The following is a 16,028-nucleotide window of genomic DNA, read 5'->3' as shown; positions in this document are numbered from 1 at the left end:
GGAAATCTAGACTTTGTGTCGACTATCGACAACTGAACAAAGTGACCGTCAAGAATAGGTATCCGTTACCTAGAATTGACGATTTGATGGATCAACTACGAGGAGCTGCGATATTCTCAAAGATAGACCTGAAGTCAGGTTACCATCAGATCAGAGTAAAGACTGAGGATATCCAAAAGACGACATTCAGAACTCGTTATGGACATTATGAGTATCTAGTGATGCCGTTTGGGGTGACAAACGCACCTGCCATTTTCATGGATTACATGAACAGGACTTTCCATCCATTCTTAGATCGATTTGTCGTGGTGTTTATCGACGACATTCTGATCTACTCAAAGAATGCTGAAGATCATGAAGGGCACTTGCGTCAGGTTTTACAAGTGTTGAGAGAGACAAAGCTGTACGCCAACCCTTCTAAGTGTGAATTTTGGCTCGAAGAGGTAAAATTCTTAGGTCATGTGATCTCTAAAGAAGGCATAGCTGTGGATCCAGCAAAGGTAGAGACTGTGTTGTCATGGGAACGGCCAAAGACCGTGACGGAGATCAGGAGTTTTGTCGGTTTGGCGGGATACTATCGTCGCTTCATTGAGAATTTCGCCAAGATCGTTGGACCCTTGACCCAACTTACGAGAAAGGATCAACCTTTTGCATGGACCGAAGCGTGCGAAACTAGCTTTCGGACAATGAAGGAACGTTTGACAACGTCACCTGTACTAGTCTTACCGCAACCAGAGGAACCGTATAAAGTGTACTGTGATGCTTCGTATCAAGGTTTGGGATGTGTGCTGATGCAACATCGGAAGGTGGTGGCTTATGCTTCACGACAACTGAAGACTCATGAGAAGAACTATCCGACTCATGACTTAGAACTTGCTGCCATTGTGTTTTCGTTGAAGATCTGGAGACATCACTAATATGGATGCAATTTCACCATATTCAGTGATCACAAGAGCTTGAAGTACTTGTTCGACCAGAAGGAGTGGAACATGAGACAACGACGTTGGATGGAATTTCTCAAGGATTACGATTTTACCTTACAATACCATCCTGGAAAGGCTAATGTTGTTGCTGATGCATTGAGCAGGAAGATGCATATCTCGTCAATGATGGTTAGGGAGCTGCAACTGCTGGAACAATTTCGGGATTTGAGTTTAGATGTGGGAGTATCCGAGGGAGAACTGAAGTTTGGAATGGTCAGGATTACCAATGGATTGATGGAGGAAATCCGAGACCAACAGTTACAAGATGAATTTTTACTCGGAAAAAGGAATTTGGTAATTCAGGGTAAGGACCCGGAATTCAAGGTAGGAAGTGACAATATCCTGCGGTGTAAGGGTAGAGTTTGCGTACCTAACAACCCTGACTTAAGGAGGTTGATTATGGACGAAGGTCACAAAAGCAAGTTGAGCATTCACCCTGGAATGAAAAAGATGCATCAGGACTTGAAGGTGAATTTTTGGTGGCCAGGAATGAAAAGACAAGTGGCAGAATATGTAGCTGCATGTTTAACCTGTCAAAAGGCGAAGGTGGAACATCAGAAATCTTCGGGTATGCTACAAAGTTTGGATGTACCTCAATGGAAATGGGATAGCATATCGATGGATTTTGTCGTGGCATTGCCAAGGACTCAAAAGGGATATGATTCGATTTGGGTAATCGTGGATCGACTGACTAAGTCGGCTCATTTCATACCTGTGAGGACCACGTACAACGTGGAGAAGCTATCAGAGATATATATAGCTGAGATTGTGCGACTTCATGGAGTGCCAACAAGTATCGTTTCCGATAGAGACCCGAAGTTTACTTCACATTTGTGGGGAGCTCTTCATAATGCTTTGGGAACGAGGCTGAGATTAAGTTCTGCTTATCATCCACAGACTGATGGGCAAACTGAGATAACTATCCAATCATTGGAGGATTTGCTACGAGCTTGCGTGTTAGACAACAAGGGCAGTTGGGATACCCTATTGCCACTGATTGAGTTCACATACAACAACAGTTTTCATACGACCATAGGCATGGCACCGTATGAGGCTTTGTATGGCCGCAAGTGTAGAACACCTTTATGTTGGTATCAAGATGGAGAGAATTTGTTAGTTGGACCGGAACTTCTGCAACAGACGACTGAGAAGATTAAACAGATCAGAGAGAAGATGAAGGCTTCTCAGAGTAGACAGAAGAGCTATGCAGATCAAAGGCGCAGAACCCTGGAATTTGAAGAAGGAGATCATGTGTTTCTGGGAGTTACTCAGACTACAGGAGTTGGTCGAGCAATCAAGTCAAGAAAGCTTACGCCAAAGTTCATTGGACCTTATCAGATTACTCGTCGTGTAGGACCGGTAGCTTATCAGATCGCACTACCGCCTTTTCTATCAAACATTCACGATGTATTCCATGTGTCACAACTGAGGAAGTATATTGCTGATCCGACACATGTTATCGAGCTGGATGACATTGAGTTGAAGGATAACTTGTCTTTCGAGACACCGCCAATCAGCATTGGTGACACAAGGATAAAGCAGTTGAGGGGAAAAGAGATCGAGTTAGTGAAGGTTATTTGGAACAAGGACACCGGCGATGCGACGTGGGAGCTGAAGGAAAAGATCAAGGAACAGTACCCAGAACTTTTTACTGAACCATAAGTTTCGAGGTCGAAACTTTCTTTTTGGAGGGTAGTAATGTAAGGCCCAAGTTTTAAAGCTTTGGATAAGTGAATAAAATAAAAGAGTTTATTTGATTAAATAGATTTGTGAAGGAGAAAGGTTCAGGAAAAGTCCAAGAATTATCGAAAAACCGATAGGAGTTATAGCACGACTAACATACGCTTAATCCTAGGTCAAAGGTATTAGTGAATAGTTAATTTACGCTTTAGGACACGATGGAAACTAATTCCAAAAATCCTCAGAGAAATGTTAGAACTTCTCTTTTCCGTCCTTAAACAATTATTTCGATGCGAAATCCTGGAAAGTACGAACGTCAAATTCCAATTCTCGGAAGTTTGCCGAAACGGAATCCCTGATAGTTCGAGAAAACCTAAGATCGACAGACGATGAAGACTTTTTCTATTCGGAGCTGCAAAAGAAGATTCCACCCGCATTCTCCTATTTCTCTCGTCATTCCTAATCTTTCTTCAGAAGAAAGTTTTCTCATCCGACGATCACTGCAAAAAGTAGTTTTTCGGGATAAACCGACTTACACCGACTTATGCCGATTTTGGATCTTTTGGTTTAATTCCAAGAATCCTGTTTTGAGTTCTGGAATTCTGTCGCCAGAACCTATCTTAGAATGCGCAGAGGAACGCGCAGGAAAAATCGGAATCGCAAAAAAATCATTTTTCCGTTTTTTCCAAAACCTATAAATAGCTTGAAAATTTGTTTTTTTGCAAAAAAAATACCCATTTCCCCTCCCCAAACCCGCGAGCATCAAGAGAGAGAGAGAGATCCGGATCTTCGTCGTTTCTTGCCCGTTTGCTTCACCGATCGTCGCTAATCGAAGACCTCGAGGTAGGTAAACTATACTCTCCTTCGAATCGTCGTTTCCGTCCACTTCTCCTACGTCTTTCTGAGTTCAAAATTTTGAGGTTTTTGAAAAACTGTTCAAATACGCTGATTTCAGTGTCTAAACTTCTTCCATGCATGCTCCTGAGCGTGTTCTGCGGATTAGATTTTGTCAAACGTCGACGAAATGCCGCCGGGATCAATTTCTACCTTAAATACCCATTTTTCGGCAAAGTCGCAACCTTTGGGCTGAAATCTATCGACCTGGCTTAGTGCTAGTAGGATTTGTCGTCATAAACGTCGTTGTGGACGTCCTCATCCAATTTGTTTTTCGAAAATCCAATTTTGAAATTTTGAGTTAAAAATAATGACCAAACTACCCCTATATCAGTTTTCGATCCGAAAATTTTTCCGAGTTTAGAACCGTCTTAGTTACGGCTTATGTTAACCTAGGAACCAAGTTTGATCGAAGAAAAATCGACCCTCCCAATTAAAGGAAGTGGCCGAGAGCTATATCAAGGGGGGGGGAAGAATCCGATTTTTCGAAAACTTGTCTTAACGCGTTAGATTGTCGTACCACGGAGGTTGTAGTGTACCGTGTGACCCTAGGACTCTTTGATTGCTGAGTTTCTGACTCTTGGTGTTGATTTCTGTGATTTTTGCTTAAGGTTCTTTTGAGGAGATTCCTGGAGAACAAGGAGAAGAGCGTGAAGGACACTTGGAGGAGGAAGCTGGAAGACCCACCGGTGAGGGCTACTCTCTGAATTACTAGATAATGCTTTAGGTGTCGATGAAATTCGACTTGATTTATGTGTTATGCACCTAATTGCTAAATGTCTGAAATGATTTCTGAGGCTTCGGCCGAACTTGTTGAGTACTTGATGCCATGATATTGTGTGCTAAATGATTCACATGTTATGTGCTACATGGTTAACTTAGGATGTGTTGGAATATGCTGTTTATGCCTATTGGTTGAGCTGTTTCATTGATGCTATTCCACTCGTGCCTATGTTTCTGGAAAGTGAGGATTACGGGCAAGTCATGCCGAATTTTTATGAGATTTTGAGAGAGTTTGAAAGGACGAACGAAGTTCGGACCTTGTTATATTTTAATGGATCGAGACCTTCTCAGAAATTAATTGGGATTATGGGATCCCTGAAACTCATAGGAAGTATCATAAGACTAAACGAAATCTATTTTCTCAAAGAAAATTTATAAGACATTAATCAATCTCTAAACCCCTTGAACAATGATAACAACTTTAGATAAGAGCTTAGAGCCTGAATATTAGTCTTGAAGATATGAGAAGTGTCGTCGAGTCCAAGTTTTGAGGAACTTACAAGTTTTCGAGTATATTGATACTCTTTTGCTCGATGAGCAGGTTAATGTTTGGCTATCTAAAGTTTAGCCGGAAACTATGAGTTTCCAAGTACAATCGTACTCTTTCGCTCGATGAGCAGTTTGTTGTTTGGCTATCTAAAGTTTAGCCGGGAACTTTAAGTTCCAAGTACTTCGGTACCTTTTCGCTCGATGAGCAGTTTATTGATTGGCTATCTAAAGTTTAGCCGGGAACCATGAGTTCCAAAGTACATTCTTCTTCTTTTGATTAATTCATTTTGTCGCAGAATCAACATTTGCCTTAGGGTATTCTTTTTAGAGACTTTAAGTTATTTAGAACACGTGGCGACGTGTCGGGTGAGGTCGGAGACGTTGTTTGGCTAATCACTTGCATTCATGCACTCATTTTGAGGTTAATACACGGCGTGATACCGGACCTCGGTGGATTCCAAAATGGTCATAAGACCCGGATTTCCATATTTAGGACACTACGGTGGTCCTCAGTAGCAGACGGAATGGCAGACCTACGGGTTCACTGCTGATCTGACTACTTTTGTGTGGTGTAAGAGACACGCGAGCAGGAAGGTACCCACCGTGGCTGGTGTTAGGGCCGCCTCGTTGATGTCCATCCTTCTTCCGGAATGCATTTTGTTACCCAGCATTGCATTTCATGCAACATACATGCTGACTTAGTTGCTGAGTGTGATTGGTACCTGTTTATCATATTTGAGGCATGCTATTTGTTTTATGATTTCTTATATTCATTATGATACTTGCAACCCTAGGAAGTCATCCCTAAAATTATAAGCCTGAGAGGCAAATATTTATTATCCTATATTATATCTGGTTTTATTATTTATATAATTCTTTGGAGTTGACCCTCGCGTCTGCTGTGTGTGTTTGGGCGGATTGGTTTACGATGGTCAGCCCCTCGGGGAGGACCAGGTACGAGATGCTTGATCAGGACGACCCAGGTGCATGGGTGGTCGACTCCATAGGCCACCGTGCGACCTACACCGGTCGGGTTATGGAGGACCGTGTTGACCGATTCGGACGCTTGACGGAGGGGGTGATGAGGAGACACATAGTGAGCTTCAACTTGCCGCCTGGTGTGCATTGTGGACCCGGCTTGGGAGGACCACCACCACCACCATCTTCGGATGAGGAGGACCCCTCTGAGGAGGTGCCAGTGGGTGAGGTTTCGACGGAGTCTAGTCCGTCTACTGTTGCTGCTGTCGTCGCGGATCTCGTTCCGGGCCCCGAGCCCGAGAGGCCAGTGCAGGAGCGCATCAGGGTGGACAGAGAGGGCAGCGTTGTGTATGTCGACCTAGTCGTCCTGGATGTAGATTCGGACGACGACCGCGCTTGCATGTAGGATCGAGTGCTAGGGTGGGCTCCTCGAGTAGGGATTAGTGTAGGAGTTGTGTCGATGCTTTGACCGTCATGTTTTCAGTTTTGGGACAGGGTAGTTTCCTGCCGGTAGCTTTTTGTGTGGTTTTCTTATGAAGATCACATAGAGCTGGTTGGACTAGGGAGGTCTTTTCTTTAGGCCACTGGGCCAATTTGTTCTCAGTTTTTGAGGTAGGGTGTTGCGGACACAGGTTTTACCTTGGTTTGTACATATTGCCTTCGGGCGTTACCTTTTTCTGTCACCCGTCGCTTGAGGTTACTCGCGATGTGGCTGGTACTAGTGTGGGCATGTATATATTTATGTAGATGTATATAAGTTTTCTTTTACCTTTTGTCGAGAAGTTTATTTTCTTTCAGTCTTTCATTTTATTATCAAAAAAAATAATTCACGTTTTTCCGCTTAAGTTATTTCTTTGGTTACTAAAGTGACGCCACCGAAATCGGGGTGTTACACAGAGGATCTGTGCTTTCCCTCTGACTCTGATCTACCGGCTTCACAAGTTCCAAGATGAAGCATTCCCCTGATCAGAAGTCTCCTAGGTTTAAAGGTCAAGTCGCTATCCAAGTACAAAAGCATATGTACTATCCTGACGACCTACCTAACGTTCTCAGCCACAGCAGAAGCTGGAATTTCCAGAACTGCCCTCCAACGGTAGCATTTCCATGCAGTGTTCAAACCCTAATCCTTGGAGTATAAATAGAGGCTGAAGATTGAAAGATGTTGTTGGAAAAATTACACACTCGCAAGCTATATTCAAAAACCTTCAAGCATTCTTTCATCTGAATTCATTGTGTTTACTATTAGCTTTTCAGAAGCAAATTTCTTGTAAACATTCTTTGTTAAACAGTTTGTTTAGTTACCTTTAGGAGATCAAGGTTGATCGAATCCTAGAGAAGACTAAGAGAGTGAATCTTAGTGTGAGCTTCATTCTAAGAATCTTACTTTGTAGGTTTCAAGTGCAGTTGTAACACTTTACCTGATTAGTGGATTGCCTTCTTTCTAAGAAGGAAGAAATCACCTTGACGGGTGGACTGGATTAGCTTGGGGGATTTATCAAGTGAACCAGGATAAAATCCTTGTGTGCTTTTCTATCTCTTATCTTTAGCACTTAAGTCTCGAAAGATTTGTTAAAATCTTTAAGGTGGAAGTTTTTATTTGAAAACGTTATTCAAACCCCCCCTTTCTACCGTTTTTCATACCTTCACTGAAGACCTTAGAGAACTTAGTTTTCAAAGTATTAAACTTGTAACCTGACTAATTCAATTTAAGACATTTTCATAATTGAATGAACCATAGGGAACCTAAAGGGGAAAATGATTGCGAAAGACGAGGAAAAGTTGTCAAATCTTGAAGTTACTGGGAATTGGGGAAAGCCACTAAGGTGAGCTATGGTGATGATTGAAAGTCACCGAGCACTTTAGTACTCTTATTGTTGGGGTTGTGTTGTATTGACCGACACAAACCCTGGGTTTTGACATTGGGTTTTGTTGTTGGAGTTGTGTTGTTTTGACCGACACTAAACTCCCGAGTACTTTAGTACTCTTGTTGTTTGAGTTGTGTTGTATTGACCGACACTAACTCTAGGTCTTGTTTTTTGAGTTGTGTTGTAATGACCGACACTAACTCTAGGTTTTGGTTGTGGGAGTTGTGTTGTATTGACCGACACTAACTCCGAGTTGTGTTGTATTGACCGACACTAACTCTTGGGTTTTTGATATTGGGTTTTGGACTAAACACTTGTGTTGTGAGGAAGATTCGATGTTTGGCTAACCATATTGCATCATGCATCATTTGGTGAATAACGGGAATGGTTCACCAATGCATCATTTGGTGAATAACGGGAATGGTTCACCGATGCATATTCGATGAGGAACGGGAATGCTTCATCGATGGTGAATAACGGGAATGGTTCTCCAATGCATCATTCGACAAAGAACGAGAATGCTTTGTCGAGGATGAAGAACGGGAATGCTTCATCCATAGTGAAGAACAGGAATGCTTCACTAGTGGCGAACGGGAACGCGTCACAATTATCCGGATCATATTGAATTGCATTTCACGCATACATTCATCCTGACTGGAATTGTGTGCTGTTTGCATTACTGAATTATTGTTAGAGCCGATAACATGCTAGGAATGTATATATATAATTCAATAAACATATATATATACCCCCTTATCACATGTTGTTTGTAAATCTACTCTATTCCGTGAGTTGACCCTTGCGCCTTGGCTTTGGTTTCATGTTTGTGTTTGGGCGGTCGGCCTGCTGCCAGATGTCGACGGTGGATTGGGTTTCGATGGTCTCTCCCTCGGGGGGGATCAGGTTTGAGTTGGTGGACCGTCATGCCCCCAACGCTTGGGTGATCTATCTTGTGGGTCATCGAGCGACGTACCGGGGAAGGGTCATGGAGGACCGGACTGACGAGGGTGGACGTCTGACGAAAGGAGTTCTACGACGCATGGAGCTGAGCTTCAACTTGCCAACTTCAGTTCGCTGTGGACTCGGTACTGGGAGGGTATGTTTAGGCAGGCGTCATATTTTGTGTAGAGCTCTGATTCGTTTTGCTTTTGGGACAGGGTAGATTCCCGACGCATGGCTTTTTGGTGTGGTTCTTTTACTGAGGGATCACAGTGAGTCAGTCGGACCATAGGGGTCTTTTGTTCAGGCCATTTTGAGGCCGACTTTCTCCTAGTGGATTGTACTTAAAATTTTCTCACTTACAGTTCTGGTTCTTCTTCTTCTGGCTCAGCTTCCTCTGGAGCTTTGCCTTTGTCAGAAACATTTATGCTTAAATCTGCAAACTTCTCAACTAGCTTTGACTGATCAGAGTCAAGCTTATCATCAAATCTAAGATGAATAGATTCTTCAATTGTTTTAGCATCAGTATTATAAAATCTGAAACCTTTAGATCGATCAGAATAACCAAGTAATAGAAATTTAGAAGACTTAGCATCAAACTTATGCAATCTATCCTTAGTGTTAAGAACATAACAAACACAGCCAAAAGGATGAAAATAAGAAATGTTGGGTTTTATATTCTTCCACAGTTCATAAGGAGTCTTATTCAGAATTGGTCTCACAGAGATTCTGTTCTGAATGTAACACGCTGTGTTTACTGCCTCTGCCCAAAAGGGCTTAGCCATGCCAGTTTCTTGGAGCATGGTTCTAGCCATCTCCTGAAGACTTTTGTTCATTCTCTCAATAACCCCATTTTGTTGAGGAGTTCTGGGACACGAGAAATCATGTGCAATTCCATAGGAATCAAACAGACTCTCAAACTTGTCATTCACAAACTCTCCACCATGGTCACTTCTGACACGCACAATCCTACAAGCCTTCTCGTTTTTCACTTGAGCTATGAAGGTAGAGAACACAGCATGAGACTCATCCTTGCGGGTTAGAAATTTTACCCATGTCCAGCGGCTATAGTCGTCAACAATGACCATCCCATATCTCTTGCCACCTATAGACTCAGTTTTCACTGGTCCAAACAGGTCGATATGCAGAAGTTCCAACGGCCTTGAGGTTGAGACAGCATTCTTTGCCTTGAAAGAGACTTTTGTGAATTTGCCTTTCTGACATGCTTCACAAAGAGCGTCTGAAGAGAACTTCAGAGTGGGTAAGCCCCTGACAAGGTTGAGCTTGCTCAGCTGAGAAATCTTTCTCATACTGGCATGCCCTAAGCGTCTATGCCATACCCATTGCTCCTCATTAACAGAAAGAAGGCACTTCACATTCTGAGCTTCCAACTCAGATAATCTGATCTTATAAATGTTGTTCTTCCTCTTGCTGTTAAACAGAACAGATCCATCGATCTGACTTACAGCCCGGCAGGACTTTTGATTGAAAATATCATCATAACCCTAGTCAGCTAATTGACTTATAGACAATAAGTTATGAGTTAAGTCGTCTACCAATAAAACATTGTCAATGCATGGACTACTATCTACACAAATAGTACCAGTGCCAACAATTTTTTCCTTCTCGTTGCCACCAAAGCCAACTTCGCCTCCTGGCTTAAGTTTTAGCTCTTGGAACATACGCCTTTCTCCCGTCATGTGACGCGAGCATCCACTGTCCAGATACCATGATTGGTGTTTTAGTGGAGCTATCAAGGATATCTGCAACATAGATAATCTTATCCTTAGGTACCCACTTTTGGGTCCTCCTTTGTTAGTGACCCCAAAGGTTCTGATCACCTTGGGTTTCTCAACATGATAATGTAAAGGAATTTTAGCAAGAAGGTTCCCTTTTTTAGAGGGAGGTTAGCAACTTTAACAGGTAAAGGTTCAGGCAATATAGTACCAGAGGGAACAAAACATTCATATAAGGATTTAGCCTTAGGCATAGGAGGCTCATTTCTATTAGGTTTAGAATAGCCAATGCCATGCATTCCATTTCTGCTTACGCCATAGATCATTGAAGCCATTAAGCTTCTGTCTACGCTTTTAGCCAGGAATCTTTGAAAGGATTTTTCATATTAAGACTCATGTTTACTATCAGAGGTATCACAAGCAATTACTTCTTCTAACTTGGCAATTTGGTTCTTAAGCACAGAGTTAGAATTTACTAAAGCATGATTATTATTTTTCAAATCAGAAATAATTTTCTCATGTTCAGAAGGAGTCTTAGAAGCAGCAGATAAATCCTTTTTCAACTTTTTATGCTTAATCAATAAAGAGTTATACTTATCCATAATATCAGACAAAGCATGTTTTAGTTCAGAGGTTGAGAAAGAAGCGAATACCTCATTTTCATCGTCTGAGTTAGGATCTTCTTCTGATGCTGAGTCAGAGTCAGTTGCATCCTTTGACTCTGCTCCTTTGTCTTTGACAATAGCCATGAGTCCTTGAACTTTACCATCAGAGTCAACATCCTCTGACTCTGATTCGTCAAAAGTCACCATCAGACTTTTCTTTGTCTTGAAGTGCTTCTTTGGCTTCTTGTCCTTTTTCAGCTTTGGACAGTCACTCTTCTAGTGCCCTGATTCTTTGCACTCAAAACATGTGACTTCCTTGATTGAGGCCTTCTTCTGGCCTGATGAGGATTCAGACTTTCCTTTGGCCTTTCTAGAGCCTCTGTACTTGCTCTGCCTGTGCTTCCAGATACGGTTGAGCCTTTTTGAGATCAGAGTCAGCTCATCTTCATCAGAATCTTCTGATGCTTCTTCAGATTCTTCTACTTCAGCTTGAAGAGCTTTTGACTTTTCAGATTTAGCTTTGTCAGACTTGCATTTCAAGGCTATAGATTTCTTCCTCAGATCTTGCATCTCTGAGCGCTTCAGCTCATGACATTTCAGTATGCTGATGAGTTCTTCTAAACTCATACGCTCAACATCTCTTGTAAGCTCTATTGAGGTCACTAAAGGCATCCAGCTTTCAAGAAGACTTCTGATGACCCTTATGACATGATCTTTTGTAGTGTGGCTTTTGCTGAGAGGTCTTATTCCAGCTACCAGCAACTGAAATCTGGAAAACATATCCTCAATAGACTCATTTGGCTCCATGATGAAGGATTCATACTTCTGGATCAAAGACAGCGCCTTTGATTCTTTCACTTTCTTGTTTCCTTCATGAGACATCTTCAAAGATTTGAAGATTCCCTTGGCAAACTCACGATCTGTAATCTTATGGTACTCTTCATAGGAAATAGCACTAAGAAGAATAGCTCTAGCTTTGTGGTATGTGAGTAGAGCTTCTTTTGCTCAGCAGTCATCTCTGATCTGGAGATCTTCTTGCCACCTGCATCAACTGGACGCTCATAGCCATCCACAATGATATCCCAGAGATCTGCATCGAAGCCCAGAAAGAAACTTTCTATTCTGTCTTTCCAATATTTGAATCTTTGACCATCGAACATGGGAGGATTTGTATTGTAACCATCTTTTTGCATCTCACTGGTGGTAGCCATTTGTTTTTCACACCGGCCCGGATCACTAAACACTCTTAGGTGTGGTAATCAGAACTTGCGCTCTGATACCAATTGAAGGTATGAAAAACGATAGAAAGGGGGGGTTTGAATAACGTTTTCAGAATAAAAATTCCACCTTAAAGATTTTAACAAATCTTTCGAGAATAAAGTGCTTAAGATAAGAGATAGAAAAGCACACAAGGATTTTATCCTGGTTCACTTGATGAATCACTCAAGCTAATCCAGTCCACCCGTTAAGGTGATTTCTTCCTTCTTAGAATGAAGGCAATCCACTAATCAGGTAATTGTTACAACTGCACTTAAAACCTACAAGTGACTAACAATACACTGACTTAGCTCACACTAAGATTCACTCTCTTAGTCTTCTCTAGGATCCGATCAACCTTGATCTCCTAAAGGTAACTAAACAACTGTTTAAGAAAGAATGTTTACAAAGAGATTTCTTCTAAAAATCTTATAGTAAACACAATGAATTCAAGATGAAAGAATGCTTAGAAAGTTTGAATATAGCTTGCGCGTGTGAGATTCTTCCAACAGCATCTTTCAATCTTCAGCCTCTATTTATACTCCAAGGATTAGGGTTTGAACACTGCATGGGAATGCTACCGTTGGAGGGCAGGTCTGGAAATTCCAGCTTCTGCTGTGGCTGAGAATGTTATGTAGGTCGTCAGGATAGTACATTTGCTTTTGTACTTTGGATAGTGACTTGACCTTTAACCTAGTAGACTTCTGATCAGAGGAAAGCTTCGTGTTGGAACTTGTGAAGCTCGTTGATCAGAGTCTGAGGGAAGCATGGATCCTCTGACAGATGTACCTTCTGATTCTGAACTCAGAGGGAGGTACTTGGTCTTCAGAGCCATTTTGCTTCTGGACTTCAGAGTCTCCACTTTTCAGCTTCTGGATCTTCAGAGTCTTCTTCACCATCAGAACATCTGAACCTTCAGAGTGTCTGGGTTGTCAGAACGTCTGGATCTTCAGAACTTCAAGTGAGTTAAGTCCACGTCAGAGCTTGTTTGACTTCAGATCTTCTGAAGCTTTTCTACTGTTTAGATTGAACATAGAGTTTGCGAAAGCGTTGCTTGGGTCACTCTTTGAGCACAGTGCTTCTGATTTGTGTGAGATAATATTAAGGTCAGAGCCTGTAAATAGCACATTCAAAAAACACGTTAGGGTACCATAATTGTTCATACTAAAATGTTAACTTGTAATCATCAAAACATAGAGTTGTACTACTCGATCAAAACTTGATCTTACAAGACCAACTTCCTCTGGAGAGTCTTCCTCATCATAAACATTTATACTCATATCTGCAAACTTTTCAACTAGCTAGCTTTGACTGATCAGAGTCAAGCTTATCATCAAATCTAAAGTGAATAGATTCTTCAATAGTTTTAGCATCAGTGTTATAAATTCTAAAGCCTTTAGAACGTTCAGAGTAACCAAGTAATAGACATTTAGAAGATTTAGAATCAAACTTATGCAGTCTATCCTTAGTATTCAGAGCATAGCAAACACAACCAAAAGGATGAAAGTAAGAAATGTTGGGTTTTACTTTCTTCCACAATTCATAAGGAGTCTTATTTAGAATTGGTCTGATAGAGATACTGTTCTGAATGTAACATGTTGTGTTTACTGCCTCAGCCCAAAAGTGCTTTGCCATGTCAATTTCTTGAAGCATGGTTCTGGCCATCTCTTGAAGAGTTCTATTCTTCCTCTCAACAACCCCATTCTGTTGAGGAGTTCTAGGACAAGAGAAATCATGTGAAATTCCATAGGAATCAAACAGACTCTCAAACTTGTCATTCTCAAACTCTCCACCATGGTCACTTCTGACACGCATAATTCTGCAAGCCTTCTCGTTTTGCACTTGGGAAATAAAGGTAGAGAACACAGAATGAGACTCATCCTTGCGGGATAGAAATTTTACCCATGTCCAGCGGCTATAGTCGTCAACAATGACCATCCCATATCTTTTACCACCTATATACTCAGTTTTCACCTGTCCAAAAAGGTCGATATGCAGAAGTTCCAACGGCCTAGAGGTTGAAACAACATTCTTTGCCTTGAAAGGGACTTTTGTGAGTTTTCCTTTCTGACATGCTTCACAAAGAACGTCTGAAGAGAACTTCAGAGTGGGTAAGCCCCTGACAAGGTTGAGCTTACTCAGCTGAGAAATCTTTCTCATACTGGCATGCCCTAACCGTCTATGCCATACCCATTGCTCTTCATTAACAGACAGAAGGCACTTCACATTCTGAGCTTCCAACTCAGATAATCTGATCTTATAAATGTTGTTCTTCCTCTTGCTGTTAAACAGAACAGAACCATCGATCTGACTTACAGCCCGGCAGGACTTTTGATTGAAAATAACATCATAACCCTTGTCAGCTAATTGACTTATAGACAATAAGTTATGAGTTAAGCCGTCTACCAATAAAACATTGTCAATGCATGGACTACTATCTACACAAATAGTACCAGTACGAACAATTTTACCTTTAATCAGGAGTTTGGTGGCAATGAGAAGGGTACAATTCATAAGGAGTTTGGTGGCAATGAGAAGGGTAAAATTGTTGGTTCTGGTACTATTGGTATTGATAATAGTCCATGCATTGATAATGTTCTGTTGGTAGATGGCTTAAATCATAACTTATTGTCTATAAGTCAATTAGCTAACAAGGGTTATGATATTATCTTTAATCAACAGTCCTGCAGGGCTGTAAGTCAGATCGATGGCTCTGTTATGTTTAACAGCAAGAGGAGGAACAACACTTATAAGATCAGACTATCTGAATTGGAAACTCAGAAAGTAAAGTGCATAGACGGTTAGGGCATGCCAGTATGAGAAAGATTTCTCAGCTGAGTAAGCTTGACCTTGTCAGGGGATTACGCACTCTGAAGTTCTCTTCAGATGCTCTTTGTGAAGCATGTCAGAAAGGAAAACTTACAAAAGTCCCTTTCAAGGCAAAGAATGTTGTTTCAACCTCTAGGCCGTTGGAACTTCTGCATATCGACCTTTTTGGACCGGTGAAAACTGAGTATATAGGTGGTAAAAGATATGGGATGGTCATTGTTGATGACTATAGCCGCTGGACATGGGTAAAATTTCTATCCCGCAAGGATGAGTCTCATTCTGTGTTCTCTACCTTTATTTCCCAAGTGCAAAACGAGAAGGCTTGCAGAATTATGCGTGTCAGAAGTGATCTTGGTGGAGAGTTTGAGAATGACAAGTTTGAGAGTCTGTTTGATTCCTATGGAATTGCACATGATTTCTCTTGTCCCAGAACTCCTCAACAGAATGGTGTTGTTGAGAGGAAGAATAGAACTCTTCAGGAGATGGCTAGAACCATGCTCCAAGAAACTGGCATGGCTAAGCACTCTTGGGCAGAGGCAGTAAACACAACGTGTTACATTCAGAACAGAATCTCTGTGAGACCGATTCTGAATAAGACTCCGTATGAATTGTGGAGGAATATAAAACCCAACATTTCTTATTTTCATCCTTTTGGTTGTGTTTGTTATGTTCTTAACACTAAGGATAGATTGCATAAGTTTGATGTTAAATCTTGTAAATGCTTATTACTTGGTTACTCTGATCGATCTAAAGGTTTTAGATTCTATAATACTGATGCTAAAACAATTGAAGAATCTATTCATGTTAGATTTGATGATAAGCTTGACTCTGATCAGTCAAAGCTAGTTGAGAAGTTTGCAGATTTAAGCATAAATGTTTCTGACAAAGGCAAAGCTCCAGAGGAAGCTGAGCTAGAGGAAGATGAACCAGAAGAAGCTGGTCCCTCTGATTCACAATCTCAGAAGAAGAGCAGAATCACTGCAGCTCATC

This window comes from Lotus japonicus, chromosome 1, assembly GCF_012489685.1.
Source record: "Lotus japonicus ecotype B-129 chromosome 1, LjGifu_v1.2".
Classification (NCBI taxonomy): Eukaryota; Viridiplantae; Streptophyta; class Magnoliopsida; order Fabales; family Fabaceae; genus Lotus; species Lotus japonicus.
Note: the sequence above shows the minus strand (reverse complement) of the source record.